The 13,166-nt window shown below is 45.5% G+C and overlaps 1 pseudogene; it reads right to left on the bottom strand.

Moving 5' to 3' along the window:
- Positions 1 to 5,512: 5,512 nt before the first annotated feature.
- On the bottom strand, positions 5,513 to 11,170 carry LOC136499796 (BTB/POZ and TAZ domain-containing protein 1-like; annotated as a pseudogene).
- Between the last annotated feature and the right edge of the window lie 1,996 nt (positions 11,171 to 13,166).

Here is a 13,166-nt window from a genome sequence, read left to right as displayed (position 1 = left end):
ATGGAAAGTTGACCAAAACAACAATTGTAGATCTTTTTGAGTTTAACAAACTTGGTATTCAAAACTTTTCAATTTGAAGTCATTTAGAGTTCATAATACTAGAGTCAAAGTCATAACATATTATATAATATCCGTCTCTAAAACATAATATATTAAACATGCATCGTTGTATCATGCGGGCACAACAGTGAATTTCTTCTTTACGTATGACCCTTGGTTATGATCTTGTCGTAACCATGGAGTGTCTTCATCATTTAACATGATGCTTGGATCTTTCTTCACTATGAAGGGTGGAATTCGGACATTTCTTTCGTAATCTTCTGACATGTCTGACTTGTCTTCAATTCCCACTATATTTATTTTCCCAGAAAGAATTATGTGGCGCTTTGGCTCATTGATCATTGAGTTGATGTCTTCATTTTTTCCTCTCTTTGATTTTGTAGACATGTCTTTCACATAGAACACCTGACTCACATCGGCAGCAAGGACGAATGGTTCCTCTTTGTACCCAATATTGTTGAGGTCCACTGTTGTCATTCCATACTCTTTGTCGACTGTTACCCCTCCTCCGGTCAGCTTCACCCATTGGCACCGGAACAAAGGAACTTTAAAATTAGGTGCGTAGTCTAGTTCCCATATCTCTTCTATGCGGCCATAATATGTTTGTATATTCCCATTTGGATCTGTTCCATCTATGCGAACACCACTATTTTGATTGGTGCTCCTTTTATCTTGGGCAACTGTGTAAAATGTATTCCCATTTATCTCGTACCCTTGGTACGTGAGGATATGCCACGATGGCTGCCTAGCCAACAAATACAGTTGCTCATCAATATTGTCATCGCCTTGACATTCTTTTCGCAACCAACCACTGAAACTTTCCATGTGCTGACGCCTAATCCAAGCTTCAGTCTTCCCTGAAAATTTGGATCGTAAGAACTCCTTATGTATCTCGATGTACAGATGCACCAATGATGAGTTCTGAAGAACTGTGTAGTGTGCTTTATTGAAATAATCATCTTCCATGCCGATATATGTTTTCTTCCCTAAAGTTCCTTTACCACTGAGTCGCCCCTCGTGTCGTGATTCGGGAACACCAATCGGGGCAAGGTCAGGAATAAAGTCAACACAGAACTCAATGACCTCCTCTATTCCATAGCCCTGAGCGATGCTTCCTTCAGGCTTAGAACGGTCTTTCACATATTTCTTCAAGACTCCCATAAACCTCTCGAAGGGGAATATGTTATGTAAGAACACAGGTCCAAGAATACTAATCTCCTTCATCAAATAAACTAGGATGTGTGTCATGATATTAAAGAAGGATGGAGGGAACACCAACTCAAAGCTGACAAGACATTGAACCACATCATTCTGTAGAGTAGCTAGTTCCACTGGATTGATTGCCTTATGAGAAATTGCATTGAGGAATGCACATAGCTTCACGGTGGCTAGACGTACATGTGGAGGTAGAATTCCTCTTAAAGCAACTGGAAGCAATTGCGTCATAAGCACGTGGTAGTCATGGGACTTTAAGTTTAGGAATTTCTTATCTGGCACATTTATTATACCCTTTATATTGGAGGAGAATCCCGATGGGACCTTGATGCTGCTTAGACATTCGAACATGTTGTCCCTCTCTTCTTTGCTAAGCGTGTAGCTAGCAAAACTTAAGTAATGATGTCCATCATCTGTCTTCTTTGGATGAAGATTGTCTCGTTCTTTCATGCCCTGCAAGTCCTGGCATGCTTCAAGTGAATCCTTTGGCTTCCCGTACACACCCATGAATCCTAACAGGTTCACACAAAGATTCTTTGTTAGGTGCATCACGTCGATTGCATGGCGGACCTCTAGGACTTGCCAATAGGGTAGCTCCCAAAAGATGGACTTCTTCTTCCACATGGGTGCGTGTCCCTTAGCATCTTTGGGAACAGATTCACTGCCTTGTTCCTTTCCAAATACTACTTTCACATCCTTGACCATTGTGAGTACATCTTCCCCGGTTTGGTTATAAGGCTTCTTCCGATGGTCTGGCTTACCTTTAAAATGCTTCCCTTTCTTTCTTACTTGGTGATTCAACGGAAGGAATCGACGATGGCCAAGGTACACGACCTTTCGACATCTTTTCAAATATATACTGTCAAGGTCATCAAAACAATGTGTGCATGCATTATATCCTTTGTTTGTCTGACCTGAAAGATTACTTAAAGCAGGCCAATCATTGATTGTTACGAACAACATTGCTTGTAGGTCAAAGTGTTCTTGTTTGTACTCATCCCAGACACGTACACCTGGTTTGTTCCATAAAACTAGAAGTTCTTCAACTAATGGCTTCAGATAGACATCAATATCGTTGCCAGGTTGCCTCGGGCCTTGGATGAGGATCGGCATCATAATGAACTTCCGCTTCATACATAACCATGGAGGAAGGTTGTAGATACATAGAGTAACTGGCCAAGTGCTATGACTAGTGCTCTGCTCTCCAAAAGGATTCATACCATCTGTACTTAAGGCGAACCTTAAGTTTCTAGCCTCATTTGCAAACTCTGGAAATTCCCTGTCTATCACTCTCCACTGGGACCCATCAGCTGGGTGTCTCAGCATATTGTCTACCTTACGGTCTTCTTTATACCACCGCAACAACTTTGCATGGTCTTTATTTCTAAACAAACGTTTTAAGCGTGGTATTATAGGAGCATACCACATAACCTTGGCAGAGATTTTCTTTCTAGGACGTTGTTCACCCTCGACATCACCAGGATCATCGCGCCTGATCTTATACAGCGATGCTTTACATACCGGGCATTCATCCAAATTCTCGTATTCATTGCCATGGTAGAGGATGCAGTCATTAGGACATGCATGTATCTTCTGGATTTTTAATCCCAATGGGCAGACAACCTTTTTTGCTTCGTACGTAGTGGTGGGCAATTCATTTGGCTTCAGAAGCATCTTCTTTATGAGGTTCAATAAATTCCCAAATGCCTTGTCGGATATACCATTCTTTGCCTTCCATTGTAGCAATTCCAGTGTTGTACCCAGCTTTTTTTGCCCCTCTTCGGCCGTCGGGTATAGCAACTTCCTATGATCCTCAAGCATGCGCTCGAACTTAACTTTCTCTTTTTCACTTTCCCATTCTTGTTGTGCATCACGAATGGCATCGCCAAGAGCATCACCGAGATCATCTTCTACCGCTACCTCTTCTTCATCTCCCCCCATTGTAGTATCATCAAAGGCACCATACTGAGCAATAATGTCATCAATGTCTAAATCTTCTCCTTCACCTTCTTCCATCATGACCCCGCTTTCTCCATGCTTAGTCCAACATATATAGTTTGACATGAAACCTGACTTAAGCAAATGTGAATGAAGACTCATTGAGCTTGAATATTCCTTTAAATTCTTACATAGGGCACATGGACAGCACATGAAACCATCCCGCTTATTTGCCTCGGCCACACCTAAGAAATAGTGCAAGCCCTCAATAAAGTCTTGGGAGCGGCGATCGGCATTGTACATCCAATGGCGTGACATAATCTGTATTACACGACAAATTATGAAAACCTTGAACATAATTTAGTATTTTATTACACAACATAAATGACACACACACGGTTGATTAATTAACTAAGTCTGGCTACAACGTAAGCAATCCCAACTATCACTAAACAAACTAAAACTACAATGCACTTTAGTAACATAATTATTTCGTGATCGTACGCAACTAAAACAGACAAATCATTCTTCTATTGAATATCAATAAGCTTCTCCTGCTGGCTCACTGCCTCATCAGCAGCAGCCGCTACCTCAAGCGCACCCAAATTCTGCACGTATGTAGCATAATCTTCCTCCCAGTACCAACCATCGCATCCATTGCCCTCCCACTGTAATTAAAGCCAAAAAATATTTAGTAAAAAATATTCAAGAAAAGCAGGTCAATTAGCCATAAAGATAAAATGCGTAAGAAACTCACATCGTGATCCGGGCACTTGTAGAAAACACGGCCCTTGTTGGGTCCCTGTCTCTTGACTCGGTACTCCATCACAATCTTCTGCTTACACTTGCCGCAGATAATGAGAGGGAGTTCTGGCCTCAGTCGTTTCGCAACCGAACAAGAGGCCGATGATCCAGTACCAGTTGTCATCTACTTTCTATACTTATTTTTGCAAACTAGTGTAAATTTCATATTTTCTAAAATGATATATTTAAACAAAACTAGTACGGATTTCACATGTTTCAATAAATAACCACCCGTACTAGTTGACCTTGCTTACGTGATCATCTCGGCCAGCATTTCTCCAACGGACGGCACCGGACGGCACCGTACTTGGCCAAGGAAGAGCTCCGATTCTACGAGAAAGGGAACACGGTCTTCCACGACCGTTGCAGCTCTCCCTCGTAGCATCAAAGTTCCTCCTTGACGTCCGTTACCGCTCGGCAGAGAACATGTTGGCCGAGCTGAACACGGTCCGCAAGTTCAACTAGTACGGATTTTCTATAATTTTCTAACTATTTATTAAGTTTTTCATTTCATGGAAAATTTAATTCTAAAAAAAGGCATGATTTCTAAGTAGTTCATTTCATGGAAAAAATAATTCTAAGTGACCTGCTCGATATCGGCGAGCTCGCGGACGTTTAGGTTGCCGAGGATAGTAACATTTGTAGATGACATTTGTAGGTCTGAAGTTATCAAATATCCATCAAATTATAGCTCAAAAACATGTTTCAATAAATAACCATCCGTACTAGTTGACCTTGCTTACGTGATCAACTCGGCGAGCATTTCTCCACCGGACGGCACCGTACTAGGCCAAGGAAGAGCTCCGATTCTACGAGAAAGGGAACACGGTCTTCCACGATCGTTGCCGCTCTCCCTCGTAGAATCAAAGCTCCTCCTTGACGTCCGTTACCGCTCGGCAGAGAACATGCTCGCCGACTTAAACATGGTCCGCAAGTTCAACTAGTACGGATTTTCTACAATTTTCTAAGTTTACATATAAAATCATAATAAAGTCCAACATATAAAGTTACACATGCATCTACATCGCAAAATGAGATAAGCTACTGATAAAACATAAGAGGATTAAGTTTGTTACCTCCAAAATCGAAGAGCAACACCAATGGAGGGGGAGAGAGCAAGAACAACAGCAAGCTGAAAAACAGAGGCAGTGAGTTTGAATGGAATGGCTCGGGCTCGGGGAGGAAGAAATGAGCTGAATTATAGGCCGGGATTATTAGTCCCGGTTAGGGGTCCAAACCGGGACTAAAGATTAATCTTTATTCCCGGGGCATCACCCAAACCGGGACTAAAAGCTTTAGTCACGGCTGGTATTACCAGCTGGGACTAAAGGTTATCAGCCGGGACTAAAGGTTTACCTTTAGTCCCGGTTGGTAATACCAGCCGGGACTAAAGGCCCCTGCCCCGTGGACGACCGTTGGGCAGGGACCTTTAGTCCCGGGGGCAAAAAATGCCGAGGCTAATGCCAAATTGGGACATCGTTCTAAAGTCTGTTCTCTAGTAGTGGCCGTCGCCGCCTACCTTGCCGCACATGGCTGCCGTGAGGGAGCTCCCAACCGAGCGCCGCCGCCACGGTGCCTCCGCTAGGCGCGCTGCTGCGCCCGCGCCCCCGCCGCTACTCAGCTTGCCGCCGTTGCCGCACGAGAGCGGCATGCAGCATGGTCGGTCCTGCTCCGGCCGGTCGCAGACGGAGGCGTGAAGTCGAAAGAGCTACAGCATGCGCTTGCACCACGCGCAGCCACCCGGTGCGACCTTGCATGCGCACGTCGCGAACTCGCGAAGTGCCGCATCAGCAGCCTCAGGCCCTAGCATGTGCCAGGGCTTACGGACGGCGCGTCAACGTTGGTGCCACAGGCGAAGATGCAGTTGAGGGAGCCCATGGCCTGGCCGAGCTCCCGATAGGCCTCTTGCGACGCCCGCGCCCGCCAGTTGTCTATGTCCTTCAGCTCCAGCGCCGGGTCGTGGCGCCCCGCGAAGCGCCACCCGTCGTACGCCTCGACGGTGGCAAAGTCCTTGGCGTCTAGGCGCACGCATCGCGTGTACAGCAGTGGCACATCATAGAGCCTGGCCAGCTGGAGCATGTCCACAGCGCGGTTCGCGGTGAGCCATGTCGACACGGCGGCCTCGACAACGCGCTTTAGGGTGTGTTTGGTTTGAGGGTTTGAAGGGGTTGGAATGGTTTGGACCCAGTTGGGGAGGTGTTTGGTTGAAAAGGCAGTGGGTTGGGTTCATCCCAGTAAGGGAATATTCCCCTCAGATGCGGGTTGGATGCATCCGCCCAAAACGAGCGGACGCATCCAACCCACATGCACGGCGGCGTCTTCTGTTTCCTGCGTGAGAGGAGCTGGCGCGAGGGGCGCGGGCCTCGGCCTCTAGCACCGCATGAGGCTGCTCCGGCCATGGCGAGCTGCGCATGGGGAGAGGCAGGGGCTGGTGGAGGCCGGCGGGGAGGAGGGTAGCGGCCGGCATCGGGGAGAAGGGAGGGGCGGACGGTAGCACAAATAGAGAGGGAGACAACAGCAAGAAGCCACGGGGAGGACGATGGTCGGGAGCAGCGAGGAGGGTGGCGCCCATGCTGGCCCTGCCCTGGTCCCCGGCCGTAGCGCTCCTCCGGATCTGGGCGAGCAGCGGCACGGGAGGACCTCCTCCGGCTCGGCGACCCCGGGCCACGACGGAGCAATGGCGTGGCCAGGGAGGTGCTCGGGGAGGTGGCAGCCATGGCGGGCGAGCTTAGGCTTGGGCAAGCAGCGGCCATGACAGGTGACCGCGAGGTCGGGAAGGTGGCGGCCATGGCGGGTGAGCTCGAGCTCGGGGAGGTTGCTGCCACAGCGGGAGAGCACGGCTCAGGCAAGCTGGCGGCGGTGCGAGGCCGGCCTGCGCTGGGCGAGCTATGTGGCGGTGTGGGGATGGGCAGCGCCGGTGCTTTGTTGTGCGGTGGTGCTCTGTTGGAAGAGAGGGGGAAGAAGATGGAAGGTTGGCTGACAGCTAGGTCCCACGTCTAACAGCAGCACACGGTGTTTACAATGACATCCATTCCAACCCATCCAATTCCTTGTACCAAACAACAAACTGGAATGGCTCCATCCCTCTATCCAAACGCAAGATGGGTTCGACCCAACCCAGAAAACTAGGTTGGACCCAACCCAACCTAGTTGGTCCCCAAACCAAACACATGGTTAGCCACCCGACACAGTACGCGTGCGCCAGGGCCAGCAGCTGCGGCCCGTGCACGGCCACCAGCTCCTCCGTTCCAGGTGCCACCCTGTGAGCGAGCTAGCGCGCATTGCAATGGCCGCGTCAGATTTTGATTTCTTTGTTCTATCTCAAGTGGAAGTGGAGAGCGGAAATTCATTGGCTGACGTTACATGGAGGAGTAGAGGAGGTTGAGGAAGGCGAGGACGACATTGGAGGGGACTCCGAGGACAGCGATGGTGCAGTGCGGTGGCTACAGTGCTGGACACGCTGGCATGGAGGCACGCGGACCTGTCACCTGTGCAGAAGCTGCCCAGCCGATGGAACAGAGGAGAGAAATGTTGAATAATTAGGTAATTTTTTAATTAATTTTCAGATTAATAGCAGAATATAAATTATGACAATCTCTAACATACTAGTTAAATCAGGCAGCATTAATAGCAATATAGCTAAGATCATCATGATCAACACAGTAGATGAACGACAATAATAGATTGGTCACGTGATGTGTACCTTTTGTTTGCAGAAGAAAATAGTGTCGCTGGTGAAGATGATGCAGAAAGAGACGCTGCTGCTGGTGGTACTAAGTCATCGATGAGTGGTGAAGGAAGAGCTCGGAGCAGCTGACGATGAAAACGCCGAGACGCAGCGTCGCCTGACTTGGATGGAAGACGACCCGTCGTGAAAGTCGGGAGCAGTCGCGCAACGAGCGCTTCCCAAAAACGTTATTCATCCTCTCTCGGTGTAGGATCATGAGGACGAGGGTTCCAAAGACCTGCTCTCCCGAATGTCGGTGCACGTAGACGCTGGGATGGAGAGACTATGGCGGCAGCGCAGCAGCGAGAAGAGAAAAATACTAATTTACTACCTTGGGATTTTCTAAACTAGAACTCCCAATAGTAGTTGTTAGTGTATCTTTTTCTAGGAGGATTGGTACATATATATAGGGATGAGAACCCCCTATCTTCACATCAACTAGCAATATGATACTAATTGATGTTGTACCTCCCACATCTACTCATGGGCTTAAACATTAAAGCCCATTAGAGAACACAAGTATTGGACCTTTGAGATTTATTAGAATTTCTTCATAAGAATTTAGGGGAACTATCCATATAAATTCTAACAATCCCCCACCAGATCTCAACTGCCCAGTATAGATATTTTTCTTCTTCCACTACTGTTTATATACTAGTGTTTTAGCAGATACTGTTAAGTTGAACATCCACCTAGAGCTTTAGGTTACACCCATCCACAACTTGAACAATGGACTATGCCTTGAATTGCAAGTTTTGCGCGAACGAAATTTACTCAAAGTCAAACTAGTACCTATCTGCCAGTTGCCTTCCTTGTGGGTGGAGCATATACGTCTAAAAGGTTCTAATGGCTAGAGGGGGGATGAATAGCCTATTAAAAAATTTTACAACAACACTTAACAAACTGGTTAGACAATTATGAGGTAAAGCAAATGTTGCGCTAACCTACTAAAAATACAAGCCACCTACCATAATTCTAGTTTCTATTGTTTCTAACCACACAATGGCTATATAAATACACTAAGTTAGTGTGCTCTCAAAGGCTAACTAAAGAGCCACACTAACCAAACTAACAAGCTCTCACACCTAGCTACACTAAAGAGCTTGACAACTAGTTTGCGATAATGTAAAGAGAGAGAGCAAGATGATTATACTGTCGGATCGAGGAATGAACCAATCAATCACAAGAATAAATACCAATGAAGACCAATCATCTCAGAGTCAAATGATAATGCAATGATTTTTTATCGAGGTTCACTTGCTTGCCGGCAAGCTACTCCTCGCTGTGGCGATTCACTCACTTGGAGGTTCACATGCTAATTAGAATCACATGCCAAACCCTCAATAGGGTGCCACACAACCAATACAAGATGAGGATCACACAAGCCACGAGCAATTCACTAGAGTACTTTTTGCCTCTCCGCCGGGGAAAGGTCAAGAACCCCTCACAATCACCACGATCGGAGCCGGAGACAATCACCAACCTTCGCTCGACGATCCTTGCTGCTCCAAGCTGACTAGGCGGAGGCAACCACCAAGAGTAACAAGCAAATCCCATAGTGAAACACGAACACCAAGTGCCTCTAGATGCAAACACTCAAGCAATGCACTTGGATTCACTCCCAATCTCACAAAGATGTTGAATCTATGATGGAGATGAGTGGGAGGGCTTTGGCTAAGCTCACAAGGTTGCTATGTCAATGCAAATGGCCAAGAGAGTGAGCTAGAGCTGGCTATGGGGCTTAAATAGAGAGCCCCACAAATAGAGTTGTTGGCTCTCTGTACCCTGAAAAGTTGGGGTGACCGGACGCGTTGGTCAGATCGACCGGACGTAGGACCCCAGCGTTCGGTTGCGCGATGCACGCCACATGTCCCCTGCTTTAAATGTTGATCGTCCAATCTCAATGGTCATTAGTACATTTAAGTTGTGATCGGACGCGCTGCTCAAAGGGACTGGACGCACCAACACCAGCGTCCGGTCGTTTCCAGTAAGGTTCCACTCACGACCGGATGTGTCCAGTTGATCATGACCGAACATAGGACCCTAGTGTCCGGTCACTTCTAGTAAGCTTCTAGAGGTGGAAATTCACGACCAGACGCGTCCGGTCACTCTCTATCTTCTCTATGCACTACCACATCAACAGGACCGGACACAGTCAGCTAGTGTCTGGTCACGAAGTGACCCAGCGTCCGGTCGAAGACCGACACCGGCGTCTTTACTGCTTCCACTGATCGGACGCTCTGGTCTAGTTGAGACCAGCGTCTGGTGCACTCTGTGAAACCCTATCTTTTCTGTACAGGGCGCCGGTGAAGTTTCAAACCCTTGCTCAAATGTGCCAACCACCAAGTGTATCACCTTATGCACATGTGTTAGCATATTTTCACAAACATTTTCAAGGGTGTTAGCACTCCACTAGATCCTAAATACATATGCAATGAGTTAGAGCATCTAGTGGCACTTTGATAACCGCATTTCGATATGAGTTTCACCCCTCTTAATAGTACAGCTATCAATCCTAAATATGATCACACTCTCTAAGTGTCTCGATCACTAAACCAAAAAAGGCTCCTACCACTTATACCTTTGCCTTGAGCCTTTTGTTTTTTTCTTTCTTCTTTTCAAGTCTAAGCACTTGATCATCACCATCATCATGTCATGATCTTCATTTGTTTCACCACTTGGAATGTGCTACCTATCTCATAATCACTTTGATAAACTAGGTTAGCACTAAGGGTTTTATCAATTCACCAAAACCAAACTAGAGCTTTCAACGTCGTACTCCCTGGTCTCTTCACAAGCTTACTAGAGATCACCCAAGTCTCATAGACTATGACGTTATACAGTCGGGCTCATATAGGATGTTCTTTCAACAATGCTCTGCAACATCTTCGCTTGTTAAAGCCAATAGAACACATTAAGACATTCGCCAACCTACCATATAGTGCCTCATTACTTTCAGAGTATTGCATCTTCACATAGAGAGGGTTATTGTTTACTCTGCTCAGTTTACCAATAGCTTGTTCTTCCTAGATCCTTAGTCACAAGATCTTCAATCAAAAAGGTTGGGTTACTACTACTATAAACTCACATGGGTCTCATACACATCTCCCTTGATGTAATTTCTATCACATTCCATGATAGCCCTTTTGTAAAGGGATCTACCAGGTTTTTGTTAGTTTGCACATAGGCCATAGCTATTACTCTGGAGTTTCTCAACTTCCTGACAGTCGTCAAACATGTTTTAATGTGTCTTGTTGACTTCGCATTATCCTTAGCATTGTTCACTTTAATAATCACAGTTTGATTATCACAGTTCATAAGGATAGCCGGTATTGGTTTTTCAACCATCGGCAAGTCCAACAAGAGCTCACGCAGCCATTCTGCCTCTGCAGAAGCTGTATCTAAAGCAGTAAGTTCTACTTCCATGGTTGATTTTGTCAAAATAGTCTGTTTGCAAGACCTCCATGACACTGCACCATCTCCAAGAGTAAACACATACTCACTAGTGGCGTAGATTTGATCAATATCAGATATCTAGTTCGAATCACTATATCCCTCAAGCACAGCTGGGTGCCTAGAATAGTGAATCCCAAAACTCATTGTACCTTTAAGATAACGCAAGACCCTTTCAAGTGCACGCAAATGATCATCACCCGAGTTGGACGTATACCTACCCAACTTGCTCACAACAAAAGAGACATCTGGTCTTGTTGTGCTAGCTAAATACATGAGTGAACCAATGATCTGAGAGTATCTCAAATGGCCTCTACCTATCTTTTTGTTCTTTCTCAAAGTCATGCTAGGATCATAAGGTGTTGGAGAAGGCTTGCTATCCATAAAGCCAAACTGGCTCAAGACCTTCTCAACATAGTGAGATTGCAACAAAGTAATTCCACTCTCATTCTTAATCAGCTTAATGTTTAGAATCACATTAGCTTCTCCTAGATCTTTCATGTCAAAGCTCTTAGATAGAAAAGACTTGACCTCATTAATTGCATCAATGTTCGTGCCAAAGATTAGAATATCATCGACATATAAGCATGATATAACAGAATTGCCCCCACCATGTCGATAGTACACACACCTATCAACCTCATTTACGACAAAGCCCGCACTCATTAAAGTTGTGTCAAACTTCTCATGCCATTGTTTAGGCGCTTGTTTCAAGCCATACAAAGATTTCAGTAACTGGCACACCTTGTGGTCTTCACCTTTTACTACAAACCCATCAGGCTGATCCATATAGATTTTCTCATCCAACTCTCCATTAAGGAAAGTTGTCTTCACATCCATTTGATGAACGAGAAGACCATATGAGACAGCTAGGGAAAGTAGCACTCGAATAGTGGTCATCCTAGCAATAGATGAATAAATATCAAAGAAATCCTCGCCTTTCTTCTGGGTATAACCCTTAGCCACAAGCCGAGCCTTTTACTTGTCAATAGTACCATTAGGTCTAAGCTTCTTCTTGAACACCCACTTACAGCCCACAGGTTTACAACCAAATGGCAGCTCAGATAATTCTCAAGTTCCATTAGAAAGAATCAAGTCCATCTCACTATGAACAGCTTCTTTCCAATCATCTACATCTAGAGATGCATACTCCTCTGCAATAGAGGTGGGAGTATCATCCACAAGGTACACAATGAAATCATCACCAAAAGATTTTAAAATCCTTTGTCTCTTATTCCTCGCAGGAACTTCATTGTCATCCTTCTCAAGGACTTCTTCAAGTGGTTGCTCAAATGGCTTAACAGGAGACTCCATAGGTGTAGTAAAATCAGGAGCTATCTCAGAAGAAAATCTAGCATTGCTATGCATATCTTTCATAGGAAATATGTTCTCAAAAAATGTAGCATCACGAGATTTCATAATTATATCAACATGCATATCAGGAACTTTAGATTTTACTACTAAAAACCTATAGGCAATGCTCTGGTGAGCATATCCTAGAAAGACACAGACTACAGTCTTTGGGTCCAAGCTTGCACTTCTTAAAAATTAGTATGTTGACCTTCGCCAAGCATCCCCACGTGCGTAAGTATGAAAGTGATGGTTTCCTCCCAACCCAATTCTCATATGGGGTTGTCTCTTTATTTCTGTTTGAAATTCTATTCAGGACATGACTTGCGGTCAATAAAGCCTCCCCCCACCGTGCCTTAAATAAACCTGCAATGTCTAACATGGCATTCACCAAGTCAGTTAGCGTGCGGTTCTTCCTCTCGGCAGCCCCGTTTGATTCAGGCGAATAGGGAGGCGTCCTCTCATGAATAATGCCATGTTCCTCACAAAATTCATAAAAAATCTAGGAAAATATTCACCACCACGATCCCACCTTAGACGTTTAATCTTTCTCTCTAGTTGATTCTCAACTTTAGCCTTATAGAGTTTAAAGTAGTCTAGCATTTCATCTTTAGTTTTC

Source organism: Miscanthus floridulus, chromosome 13, assembly GCF_019320115.1.
Source record: "Miscanthus floridulus cultivar M001 chromosome 13, ASM1932011v1, whole genome shotgun sequence".
In the NCBI taxonomy this organism is placed as follows: domain Eukaryota; kingdom Viridiplantae; phylum Streptophyta; class Magnoliopsida; order Poales; family Poaceae; genus Miscanthus; species Miscanthus floridulus.
The sequence above is the reverse complement of the archived record's forward strand: the minus strand, read 5'-3'. Positions and strand labels throughout refer to the sequence as shown.